The sequence below is a fragment of the Triticum aestivum genome, chromosome 2A (assembly GCF_018294505.1).
Source record: "Triticum aestivum cultivar Chinese Spring chromosome 2A, IWGSC CS RefSeq v2.1, whole genome shotgun sequence".
NCBI lineage: Eukaryota > Viridiplantae > Streptophyta > Magnoliopsida > Poales > Poaceae > Triticum > Triticum aestivum.
In genome coordinates this window covers 766,268,116-766,282,334 of record NC_057797.1, presented here as the reverse complement: position 1 = coordinate 766,282,334, position 14,219 = coordinate 766,268,116, and positions in this window count along the sequence as shown.

The window sequence follows — 14,219 nt, the reverse complement described above, 5'->3', positions numbered from 1 at the left end:
TACGGTTATTCATTTAAGTTAGAGAATAATGGTTATTCTATTTACATGAATAATACCTTTCATGGTCATGCACCCTATGTGAATGGTTCAGTGAATCTCGGTCATGGTAATACACATGTTCACGCCAAAAGATGTAGATAGTACCACTTTCTAGTGGCATTGCCGCTTAGGTCATATTGGCGTAAGATGCATGAAGAAACTCCGTGTCGATGGATGTTTGGAGTCACTTGATTTTGAATCGCTTGGCACATGCGAGCCATGCCTCATGGGCAAAATGACTATGACTCCGTTTCCAGGCACAATGAAACGGGCAAGTGACTTGTTGGAAATCATGCATGCTGATGCGTGTGATCCAATGAGAATTGAAGCGTGCGGTGGATATCGCTATTTTCTCATCTTCACTAACGATTTGAGTAGATATAGGTATATTTACTTAATGAAGCACAAGTCTGAAACATTTGAAAAGTTCAAGCGATTTCAGAGTGAAGTTAAGAACCATCATAACAAGAAGATCAAATTCCTATGATCTGATCAATGAGAATTTCTGAGTTATGAGTTTGGCAATCACTTAAGACATTGTGGAATTGTTTCACAGTTGAAGCCACCTGGAACACCACAGGGTAATGGTGTGTCCGGACATCGTAATCGAACCTTATGAGATATGGTGCGATCTATGATGTCTCTTACCGATCTACCGTTTTCATTTTGAGGTTATGTGTTAGAGACAGCTGCATTCACTTTAGATAGGACACCATTTAAGTCCGTTGAAACGACGTCGTGTGAACATTGGTTTGGCAAGAAACCAAAGTTGTCGTTTCTTAATGTTTGGGGCTGCGATGCTTAAGGCTTCAGCCGGAGAAGCTCGAACCCAAAAGCGGACAAACACATCTTCATAGGATACCCAAAGGTGACAGTTGGGCATACCTTCTATCTCAGATCCGAGGGCAAATTGTTTGTCGCTTAGAATGGGTCCTTTCTCGAGAAGGAGTTTCTCGAAAGAATTGAGTGGGAGGAAGATAGAACTTGATGAGGTTGTCGAACCTTTATTTCAACCAGAGAGCGATGCAACACAGAAAGATGTTTTCTGTGGCGCCTATGTCTGTTGAAGAGGAAGTTAATGATAGTGATCATGAAGCTTCGAATCAAGTTGCTATCGAACATCATAGGTCGACAAGGATATGTACTACTCCTGAGTGGTACGGTAATCCTGTCTTAGATATCATGTTGTTAGACAACAATGAACCTACGAGCTATGGAGAAGCGATGGTGGGCCCGTATTCCGACAAATGGTTATAAGCCATGAAATCCGAGATAGGATCCATGTACCAGAACAAAGCATGGACTTTGGTGGACTTGCCCAATGATCAGCAAGTCATTGAGATAAATGGATCTTTAAGAAGAAGACGGACGTGGACGGTAATGTTACCGTCTATGAAGCTCGACTTGTGGGAAAGAGTCTTTTCACAAGTTCAAGGAGTTGACTACGATGAGAATTTCTCACCCGTAGCGATGCTTAAGTCCGTCGAAATCATGTTAGCATCTGACAGATGGATATCAAAACGAGTTTTCGTAAGAAAAAGTTGTATGTGATGCAATAAAAGGTTTTGTCGATCCTAAAGATGCTAAAAGGTATGCTGGCTCCAACAATCCTTCTATGGACTAGAGCAAGCATCTCGGAATCGGAATATATGCTTTGATGGAGTGATCAAAGCTTTTAGGTTTATACAATGTTTGTTAGAAACTTATATTTACAAGAAAGTGAGTGGGAGCACTACAACATTTCTGATAAGTATATGTGGATGACATATTGTTGATCCGAAATAATGTAGAATTTCTAGAAAGCATAAACGGTTGTTTGAAGGGTGTTTTTCAAAGGAAGACCTGGATAAAGCTGCTTACATATTGGGCATCAAGATCTATAGAGATAGATCAAGATGCCTGATGATACTTTCAAAGAACGCACACCTTGACATGTTTTTGAAGGAGTTCAAAATAGATCAGTCAAAGAAGGGGTTCTTACCTGAGTTGTAAGGTGTGAAGTTGAGTAAGACTCAAAGCTTGACCACGGCAGAAGAGAGAAGAAGGACGAAGGTCGTCCCCTATGCTCTTGTCATAGGCTCTATACGGTATGCCATGCTGAATTACCGCACCTAATGTGTGCCTTGCCACATGTCTGGCAAGAGGGTATAAAGGTGATCTAGGAGTGGATCACCAGATAGCACTCAAAATTATCCTTAGAGGAATAAGGAAATGTTTCTCGGTTATGGAGGTGATAAAGAGTTCGACATAAAGAGTTAAGTCGGTGCAAGCTTAACACCTATCTGGATAGCTCTGAGTAGAGATACCAGATACGTATAATGGAGCAACAATTTGGAATAAGCTCCAAGTGGAACGTGGTAGCAGCATCTACGATATAAAGTTTTGTGAAATACATAGGGATCTGAATATGGCAAGACCCGTTGACTACAACCTCTCTCACAAGCATAACATGATCAAACCCAGAACTCTTGGAGTGTTTATCACATGATGATGTGAACTAGATCATTGAGTCTAGTAGACTCTTGGATGATGGTCACATGGCGATGTGACCTGTGAGTGTTAATCACATGGCGATGTGAACTAGATTATTGACTCTAGTGCAAGTGGGAGACTATTGGAAATATGCCCTAGAGGCAATAATAAATTAGTTATTATTATATATTTCATTATTCATGATAATCGTTTATTATCCATGCTAGAATTGTATCGATAGGAAACTCAAATGCATGTGTGGATACATAGAAAACACCATGTCCCTAGTAAGCCTCTAGTTGACTAGCTCATTGATCAATAGATGGTTACGGTTTCCTAACCATGGACATTGGATGTCGTTGATAACGGGATCACATCATTAGGAGAATGATGTGATGGACAAGACCCAATCCTAAGCCTAGCACAAAGATCATGTAGTTCGTATGCTAAAGCTTTTCTAATGTCAAGTATCATTTCCTTAGACCATGAGATTGTGCAACTCCCGGATACTGTAGGAGTGCTTTGGGTGTGCCAAACGTCACAACGTAACTGGGTGGCTATAAAGGTACACTATGGGTATCACCGAAAGTGTCTGTTGGGTTGGCACGAATCGAGACTGGGATTTGTCACTCCGTGTAAACGGAGAGGTATCTCTGGGCCCACTCGGTAGGACATCATCATAATGTGCACAATGTGACCAAGGAGTTGATCACGGGATGATGTGTTACGGAACGAGTAAAGAGACTTGCCGGTAACGAGATTGAACAAGGTATCGGGATACCGACGATCGAATCTTGGGCAAGTATCGTACCGATAGACAAAGGGAATTGTGTATGGGATTAATTGAATCCTCGACATCGGGGTTCATCCGATGAGATCATCGTGGAACATGTGGGAGCCAACATGGGTATCCAGATCCCGCTGTTGGTTATTGACCAGAGAGTCGTCTCGGTCATGTCTACGTGTCTCCCGAACCCGTAGGGTCTACACACTTAAGGTTCGGTGACGCTAGGGTTGTAGAGATATTAGTATGCGGTAACCCAAAAGTTGTTAGGAGTCCCGGATGAGATCCCGGACGTCACGAGGAGTTCCGGAATGGTCTGGAGGTAAAGATTTATATATAGGAAGTCCAGTTTCGGCCACCGGGAAGGTTTCGGGGGTCATTGGTATTGTACCGGGACCACCGGAAGGGTCCCGGGGGTCCATCGGGTGGGGACACCTATCCCGAAGGGCCCCATGGGCTGAAGGGGCGTGGGAACCAGCCCCTGGTGGGCTGGTGCGCCCCCCCATGGGCCTCCCCTGCGCCTAGGGTTGGGAAACCCTAGGGGTGGGGGCACCTCCACTTGGCTTGGGGGGCAAGCCACCCCTTGGTCGCCGCCCCCCCCCCATCTAGATGGGATCTAGAGGGGCCGCCCCCCAGGGCCCCTATATATAGTGGAGGGGAGGGAGGGCAGCCGCACCCAAGTCCCTGGCGCCTCCCTCTCCATCCATGACACCTCTCCCTCTCGTTGGTGCTTGGCGAAGCCATGCCGAGATCCCGCTACTTCCACCACCACGCCGTCGTGCTGCCGGATCTCCATCAACCTCTCCTCTCCCCTTGCTGGATCAAGAAGGAGGAGACGTCTCTCCCAACCGTACGTGTGTTGAACGCGGAGGTGCCGTCCGTTCGGCGCTTGGTCATCGGTGATTTGGATCACGATGAGTACGACTCCATCAACCCCGTTCTCTTGAACGCTTCCGCTTAGCGATCTACAAGGGTATGTAGATGCACTCTCCTTCCCCTCGTTGCTAGATTACTCCATAGATTGATCTTGGTGATGCGTAGAAAATTTTAAATTTCTGCTACGATCCCCAACATTCACGTCCATGTTGCTTCCTGCAAGTCGCCGGTCGCCTTGACCCCATCACGTCCGCACTGCCGCCTGCACATCGCCGGTTGCATCGACCCTAGTGCGCCCTAGCTACCGCCTGCATATCGCCATTCGCCGACGGAATTCCGTTGTACGTTGGTCGGTTCCTCCTTCCCCTGTTTTGTTATTGTTGTGGGATGAAGAAAGACAACAAGCATGAAATTGTTAGTCTTAACCTGCAGTGTTTATTTCGAACAGATGAGCTTTGGTTCTGGCTAGCCAAGCTTTTCAAGTGTTTTTTGTTGTCACACAGTAGTGCAAAATCCATCACGTCATGTTTATAATGTACCACATGGACACTCCGTTAATGTACAACCAAAGACGACTTGCTTCAAATTTTGGTTCTATACTTATGCAAATCTTAATCTCTAGTAAGAGAACAACATGATGCCACTAGTTTATGTAAGCCTTAATCTGTAGTTAGCCGTATGCTTCCTATTTTAGCTTTTACCTTATTCATAAACAGTGACACAAGAAATCTTGTACTTACCTTTTTTTTACCGTTCAGTACATTAACATTTACTTACTTAATTTAATTTTGGTTTGTACAGACTTTGCACACACTTCAAGCTAACCCTATAGGTTATCACAATGAGGCTCATATGCGAGAAGAGGAACTATGGAAGAAAAAAAACGAGGTAGCTACAAAAGGTACTACACAAACTTTAAAATATTATTCAAGCTATCTAGTTTAGGATGATATAACTGAAGGAAATATGCCCTAGAGGCAATAATAAAGTTACTATTTATTTCCTTATATCATGATAAATGTTTATTATTCATGCTAGAATTGTATTAACCGGGAACATAATACATGTGTGAATACATAGACAAACTTAGTGTCACTAGTATGCCTCTACTTGACTAGCTCGTTAATCAAAGATGGTTATGTTTCCTAACCATCAACTAGGTGTTGTTATTTGATTAACGAGGTCACATCATTGGTTGAATGATCTGATTGACATGGCCCATTCCATTAGCTTAGCACCCGATCGTTTAGTATGTTGCTATTGCTTTCTTCATGACTTATACATGTTCCTATGACTATGAGATTATGCAACTGCCGTTTCCCGGAGGAACACTTTGTGTGCTACCAAACGTCACAACGTAACTGGGTGATTATAAAGGAGCTCTACAGGTGTCTCCAAAGGTAGATGTTGGGTTGGCGTATTTCAAGATTAGGATTTGTCACTCCGATTGTCGGAGAGGTATCTCTGGGCCCTCTCGGTAATGCACATCACATAAGCCTTGCAAGCATTAAAACTAATGAGTTAGTTGCGAGATGATGTATTACGGAACGAGTAAAGAGACTTGCCAGTAACGAGATTGAACTAGGTATTGGATACCGACGATCGAATCTCGGGCAAGTAACATGCCGATGACAAAGGGAACAACGTATGTTGTTATGCGGTCTGACCGATAAAAGATCTTCGTAGAATATGTAGGAGCCAATATGGGCATCCAGGTCCCGCTATTGGTTATTGACCGGAGATGTGTCTCGGTCATGTCTACATTGTTCTCGAACCGTAGGGTCCGCACGCTTAACGTTACGATGACAGTTATTATGAGTTTATGCATTTTGATGTACCGAAGGTTGTTCGGAGTCCCGGATGTGATCACGGACATGACGAGGAGTCTCGAAATGGTCGAGACATAAAGATTGATATATTGGAAGCCTATGTTTGGACATCGGAAGTGTTCCGGGTGAAATCGGGATTTTACCGGAGTACCGGAAGGTTACCGGAACCCCCTGGGAACCAGATGGGCCTTAATGGGCTTTAGTGGAAATGAGAAAGGGGCAGCCCAAGGTGGCTGCATGCCTCCCCCCTTCCCCTAGTCCTATTAGGACTAGGAGAGGTGGCCGGCCCCCTCTCTCTCTTCCCCCCCCCCCCTCAAGGAATCCTATTCCAACTAGGATTGGGGGGTGGGGGGAATCCTACTCCCAGAGGGAGTAGGACTCCCTTGGCGCGCCCTCCTTGGCCGGCCGGCCCCCTCCCCCTTGGCTCCTTTATATACGGAGGCAGGGGGCACCTCTAGACACACAAGTTGATCATTGTGATCGTTCCTTAGCCGTGTGCGGTGCCCCCTGCCACCATATTCCACCTCGATCATATCGTTGTAGTGCTTAGGCGAAGCCCTGCGTCGGTGGAACATCAAGATCGTCACCACGCCGTCGTGCTGACGGAACTCCTCCCCGAAGCTTTGCTAGATCGGACCCCGGGGATCGTCATCTAGCTGTACGTGTGCTAAGAACTCGGAGGTGCCGGAGTAACGGTGCTTGGATCGGTCGGATCGGGAAGAAGACGTACGACTACTTCCTCTATGTTGTGTCAACGCTTCCGTTGCGAACTACAAGGGTACGTAGATCAGACTCCCCCCCTCGTTGCTATGCATCACCATGATCTTGCGTGTGCGTAGGAATTTTTTTGAAATTACTATGTTTCCCAACAGTGGCATCCGAGCCTAGGTTTTTATGGTTTGATGTTATATGCACGAGTAGAACACAAGTGAGTTGTGGTCGATACAAGTCATACTGCCTACCAGCATGTCATATTTTGGTTCGGCGGTATTGTTGGACGAGACGACCCGGACCAACCTTACGCGTACGCTTACGCGAGACCGGTTCCCCCGACGTCCTTTGCACACAGGTGGCTTGCGGGCGACTGTCTCTCCAACTTTAGTTGAACCGAGTGTGGCTATGCCCGGTCCTTGCGAAGGTTAAAACGGAGTCTATTTAACAAACTATCGTTGTGGTTTTGATGCGTAGGTGAGATAGGTTCTTGCTTAAGCCCGTAGCAGCCACGTAAAACTTGCAACAACAAAGTAGAGGACGTCTAACTTGTTTTTGCAGGGCATGTTGTGATGTGATATGGTCAATACATGATGCTAAATTTTATTGTATGAGATGATCATGTTTTGTAACCGAGTTATCGGCAACTGGCAGGAGCCATATGGTTGTCGCTTTATTGTATGCAATGCAATCGTGATGTAATGCTTTACTTTATCACTAAGTGGTAGCGATAGTCGTGGAAGCATAAGATTGACGAGACGACAACGATGCTACGATGGAGATCAAGGTGTCGCGCCGGTGACGATGGTGATCATGACGGTGCTTCAGAGATGGAGATCACAAGCACAAGATGATGATGGCCATATCATATCACTTATATTGATTGCATGCGATGTTTATCTTTTTATGCATCTTATCTTGCTTTGATTGACGGTAGCATTATAAGATGATCTCTCACTAAATTATCAAGAAGTGTTCTCCCTGAGTATGCACCGTTGTCAAAGTTCGTCGTGCCCAGACACCACGTGATGATCGAGTGTGATAAGCTCTACGTCCATCTACAACGGGTGCAAGCCAGTTTTTGCACACGCAAAATACTCAGGTTAAACTTGACGAGCCTGGCATATGCAGATATGGCCTCGGAACACAGAGACCAAAAGGTCGAGCGTGAATCATATAGTAGATATGATCAACATAACGATGTTCACCACTGAAAACTACTCCATCTCACGTGATGATCGGTTATGGTTTAGTTGATTTGGATCATGTGATCACTTAGATGATTAGAGGGATGTCTATCTAAGTGGGAGTTCTTAAGTAATTTGATTAATTGAACTTAAACTTATCATGAACTTAGTACCTGATAGTATCTTGCTTGTTTATGTTGATTGTAGATAGATGGCTCGTGTTGTTGTTCCGTTGAATTTTAATGCGTTCCTTGACAAAGCAAAGCTGATGACTACTCGATAGTTCAGTGTGCCATGCTTTACGGCTTAGAATCGGGACTTCAACGACGTTTTGAACGTCATGGAGCATATGAGATGTTCCAGGAGTTGAAGTTAATATTTCAAGCAAATGCCCGAATTGAGAGATATGAAGTCTCCAATAAGTTCTATAGCTGCAAGATGGAGGAGAACAGTTCTATCAGTGAGCATATACTCAAAATGTCTGGCTATAATAATCACTTGATTCAGATGGGAGTTAATCTTCCAGATGATTGCGTCATTGACAGAATTCTCCAATCACTTCCACCAAGCTACAAGAGCTTCGTGATAAACTATAATATGCAAGGGATGAACAAGACTATTCCCGAGCTCTTCGCAATGCTGAAAGCTGCGGAGGTAGAAATCAAGAAGGAGCATCAAGTGTTGATGGTTAACAAGACCACTAGTTTCAAGAAAAAGGGCAAAGGGAAGAAGAAGGGGAACTTCAAGAAGAACGACAAGCAAGTTGCTGCTCAGGAGAAGAAACCCAAGTCTGGACCTAAGCCTGAAACTGAGTGCGTCTATTGCAAGCAAACTGGTCACTGGAAGCGGAACTGCCCCAAGTATTTGGCGGATAAGAAGGATGGCAAGGTGAACAAAGGTATATGTGATATACATGTTATTGATGTGTACCTTACTAGAGCTCGCAGTAGCACCTGGGTATTTGATACTGGTTCTGTTGCTAATATTTGCAACTCGAAACAGGGACTACGGATTAAGCGAGCACTGGCGAAGGACGAGGTGACGATGCGCGTGGGAAACGGTTCCAAAGTCGATGTGATCGCGGTCGGCACGCTACCTCTACATCTACCTTCGGGATTAATATTAAACCTAAATAATTGTTATTTGGTGCCAGCGTTAAGCATGAACATTATATCTGGATCTTGTTTGATGCGAGACGGTTATTCATTTAAATCAGAGAATAATGGTTGTTCTATTTATATGAGTAATATCTTTTATGGTCATGCACCTTTGAAGAGTGGTCTATTTTTGATGAATCTCGATAGTAGTAACACACATATTCTTGATAATGATAGTGCAACTTATTTGTGGCACTGTTGTTTAGGTCATATCGGTGTAAAGCACATGAAGAAACTCCATACTGATGGGCTTTTGGAACCTCTTGATTATGAATCACTTTGTACTTGCGAACCGTGCCTCATGGGCAAGATGACTAAAACACCGTTCTCCGGTACTATGGAGAGAGCAACAGATTTGTTGGAAATCATACATACCGATGTATGTGGTCCGATGAATATTGAGGCTCGTGGCGGATATCGTTATTTTCTCACTTTCACAGATGATTTAAGCAGATATGGGTATATCTACTTAATGAAACATAAGTCTGAAACATTTGAAAAGTTCAAAGAATTTCAGAGTGAAGTTGAAAATCATCGTAACAAGAAAATAAAGTTTCTACGATCTGATCGTGGAGGAGAATATTTGAGTTACGAGTTTGGTGTACATTTGAAAAATTGTGGAATAGTTTCGCAACTCACGCCACCCGGAACACCACAGCGTAATGGTGTGTCCGAACGTCGTAATCGTACTTTACTAGACATGGTGCGATCTATGATGTCTCTTACTGATTTACCGCTATCGTTTTGGGGTTATGCTTTAGAGACGGCCGCATTCACGTTAAATAGGGCACCATCAAAATCCGTTAAGACGACGCCTTATGAACTATGGTTTGGCAAGAAACCAAAGTTGTCGTTTCTTAAAGTTTGGGGCTGCGATGCTTATGTGAAAAAGCTTCAACCTGATAAGCTCGAACCCAAATCAGAGAAATGTGTCTTCATAGGATACCCAAAGGAAACTGTTGGGTACACCTTCTATCACAGATCCGAAGGCAAGACATTCGTTGCTAAGAATGGATCATTTCTAGAGAAGGAGTTTCTCTCGAAAGAAGTGAGTGGGAGGAAAGTAGAACTTGACGAGGTAGCTGTACCTGCTCCCTTATTGGAAAATAATACATCACAGAAAACTGTTTCTGCGACACCTATACCAATTAGTGAGGAAGCTAATGATGATGATCATGAAACTTCAGGACAAGATACTACTGAACCTCGTAGATCAACCAGAGTGAGATCCGCACCAGAGTGGTACGGTAATCCAGTTCTGGAAATCATGCTACTAGATCATGATGAACCTACGAACTATGAAGAAGCGATGGTGAGCCCAGATTCCGCAAAGTGGCTAGAAGCCATGAAATCTGAGATGGGATCCATGTATGAGAACAAAGTATGGACTTTGGTTGACTTGCCCGATGATCGGCAAGCAATTGAGAATAAATGGATCTTCAAGAATAAGACTGACGCTGACGGCAATATTACTGTCTATAAAGCTCGACTTGTCGCAAAAGGTTTTCGACAAGTTCAAGGGGTTGACTACGATGAGACCTTCTCACCCGTAGCGATGCTTAAGTCTGTCAGAATCATGTTAGCAATTGCCGCATTTTATGATTATGAAATTTGGCAGATGGATGTCAAAACTGCATTCCTGAATGGACTTCTGGAAGAAGAGTTGCATATGCTGCAACCGGAAGGTTTTGTCGATCCAAAGGGAGCTAACAAAGTGTGCAAGCTCCAGCGATCCATTTATGGACTGGTGCAAGCCTCTCAGAGTTGGAATAAACGCTTTGATAGTGTGATCAAAGCATTTGGTTTTATACAGACTTTCGGTGAAGCCTGTATTTACAAGAAAGTGAGTGGAAGCTCTGTAGCATTTCTGATATTATATGTGGATGACATATTGCTGATTGGAAATGATATAGAATTTCTGGATAGCATAAAGGGATACTTGAATAAGAGTTTTTCAATGAAAGACCTCGGTGAAGCTGCTTACATATTAGGCATAAAGATCTATAGAGATAGATCAAGACGCTTAATTGGACTTTCACAAAGCACATACCTTGACAAGATTTTGAAGAAGTTCAAAATGGATCAAGCAAAGAAAGGGTTCTTGCCTATGTTACAAGGTGTGAAGTTGAGTCAGACTCAATGCCCGACCACTGCAGAAGATAGAGAGAAAATGAAAGATGTTCCCTATGCTTCAGCCATAGGCTCTATCATGTATGCAATGCTGTGTACCAGACCTGATGTGTGCCTTGCTATAAGTTTAGCAGGGAGGTACCAAAGTAATCCAGGAGTGGATCACTGGACAGCGGTCAAGAACATCCTGAAATACCTGAAAAGGACTAAGGATATGTTTCTCGTATATGGAGGTGACAAAGAGCTCACCATAAGAGGTTACGTTGAAGCAAGCTTTGACACTGATCCGGACGATTCTAAATCGCAAACCGGACACATGTTTACATTAAACGGTGGAGCTGTCAGCTGGTGCAGTTCTAAACAAAGCGTCGTAGCGGGATCTACATGTGAAGCGGAGTACATAGCTGGTTCGGAAGCAGCGAACGAAGGAGTCTGGATGAAGGAGTTCATATCCGATCTAGGTGTCATACCTAGTGCATCGGGTCCAATGAAAATCTTTTGTGACAATACTGGTGCAATTGCCTTGGCAAAGGAATCCAGATTTCACAAGAGGACCAAGCACATCAAGAGACGCTTCAATTCCATCCGGGATCTAGTCCAGGTGGGAGACATAGAGATTTGCAAGATACATACGGATCTGAATATTGCAGACCCATTGACTAAGCCTCTTCCACGAGCAAAACATGATCAACACCAAGGCTCCATGGGTGTTATAATCATTACTGTGTAATCTACATTATTGACTCTAGTGCAAGTGGGAGACCGAAGGAAATATGCCCTAGAGGCAATAATAAAGTTATTATTTATTTCCTTATATCATGATAAATGTTTATTATTCATGCTAGAATTGTATTAACCGGGAACATAATACATGTGTGAATACATAGACAAACTTAGTGTCACTAGTATGCCTCTACTTGACTAGCTCGTTAATCAAAGATGGTTATGTTTCCTAACCATCAACAAGGTGTTGTTATTTGATTAACGAGGTCACATCATTGGTTGAATGATCTGATTGACATGACCCATTCCATTAGCTTAGCACCCGATCGTTTAGTATGTTGCTATTGCTTTCTTCATGACTTATACATGTTCCTATGACTATGAGATTATGCAACTGCCGTTTCCCGGAGGAACACTTTGTGTGCTACCAAACGTCACAACGTAACTGGGTGATTATAAAGGAGCTCTATAGGTGTCTCCAAAGGTAGATGTTGGGTTGGCGTATTTCGAGATTAGGATTTGTCACTCCGATTGTCGGAGAGGTATCTCTGGGCCCTCTCGGTAATGCACATCACATAAGCCTTGCAAGCATTACAACTAATGAGTTAGTTGCGAGATGATGTATTACGGAACGAGTAAAGAGACTTGCCAGTAACGAGATTGAACTAGGTATTGGATACCGACGATCGAATCTCGGGCAAGTAACATACCGATGACAAAGGGAACAATGTATGTTGTTATGCGGTCTGACCGATAAAATATCTTCGTAGAATATGTAGGAGCCAATATGTGCATCCAGGTCCCGCTATTGGTTATTGACCGGAGATGTGTCTCGGTCATGTCTACATTGTTCTCGAACCGTAGGGTCCGCACGCTTAACTTTACGATGACAGTTATTATGAGTTTATGCATTTTGATGTACCGAAGGTTGTTCGTAGTCCCGGATGTGATCACGGACATGACGAGGAGTCTCGAAATGGTCGAGACATAAAGATTGATATATTGGAAGCCTATGTTTGGACATCAGAAGTGTTCCGGGTGAAATTGGGATTTTACCGGAGTACCGGGAGGTTACCGGAACTCCCCGGGAACCAGATGGGCCTGAATGGGTTTAGTGGAAAGGAGAAAGGGGCAGCCCAAGGTGGCCGCGCGCCTCCCCCCTTCCCCTAGTCCTATTAGGACTAGGAGAGGTGGCCGGCCCCCTCTCTCTCTTCCCCCCTCAAGGAATCCTATTCCAACTAGGATTGGGGGGGGGGGGATCCTACCCCCAGAGGGAGTAGGACTCCCTTGGCGCGCCCTCCTTGGCCGGCCGGCCCCCTCCCCCTTGGCTCCTTTATATACGGAGGCAGGGGGCACCTCTAGACACACAAGTTGATCATTGTGATCGTTCCTTAGCCGTGTGCGGTGCCCCCTGCCACCATATTCCACCTCGATCATATCGTTGTAGTGCTTAGGCGAAGCCCTGCGTCGGTGGAACATCAAGATCGTCACCACGCCGTCGTGCTAACGAAACTCCTCCCCGAAGCTTTGCTGGATCGGAGCCCGGGGATCGTCATCGAGCTGTATGTGTGCTAAGAACTCGGAGGTGCCGGAGTAACGGTGCTTGGATCGGTCGGATCGGGAAGAAGACGTACGACTACTTCCTCTACGTTGTGTCAACGCTTCCGTTGCGATCTACAAGGGTACGTAGATCAGACTCTCCCCCTCGTTGCTATGCATCACCATGATCTTGCGTGTGCGTAGGAATTTTTTTAAAATTACTACGTTTCCCAACAATAACGTGGTTGCTTGCTTTCCTAGATACAAATGATGCACAAACAAATACTCTTGTTCATTGCAAATTGGGATGCAGATGATTCTGAAATTGAGTTTCTAACTAGCTTTGTACTGTATGGAGGATTTGTTTCTACACTTGTAGAGTCCTAACGCATACATTGTAGAATCTCTGCACATTACCTAGAAAAAAATATACTCTATAAATATGTACCGATATATATATAAAGATGCAACACGTACATGACACAAAATAATCTAGATAGAATTGTGATGTTGTCATACTTTTTAGCTTCACTTAGATACATGGAAAAAGTTCACTTAGCAATATACATTTCTCTTTCGTGCGACATAAGAAAAGTTTGAAACATAACGATACCAAAACAATAAAACTGTTTAAGAACGAGCATCAACAATGAATATTTATCGACATGTTTTCTGCTTAATTCTGCTAGGTAATATGAGAAACATATACTCCCTCCATTCGAAAATAAGTGGCGTGGCTTTTGTTCAAATTTGAACTAAAACCACGCCACTT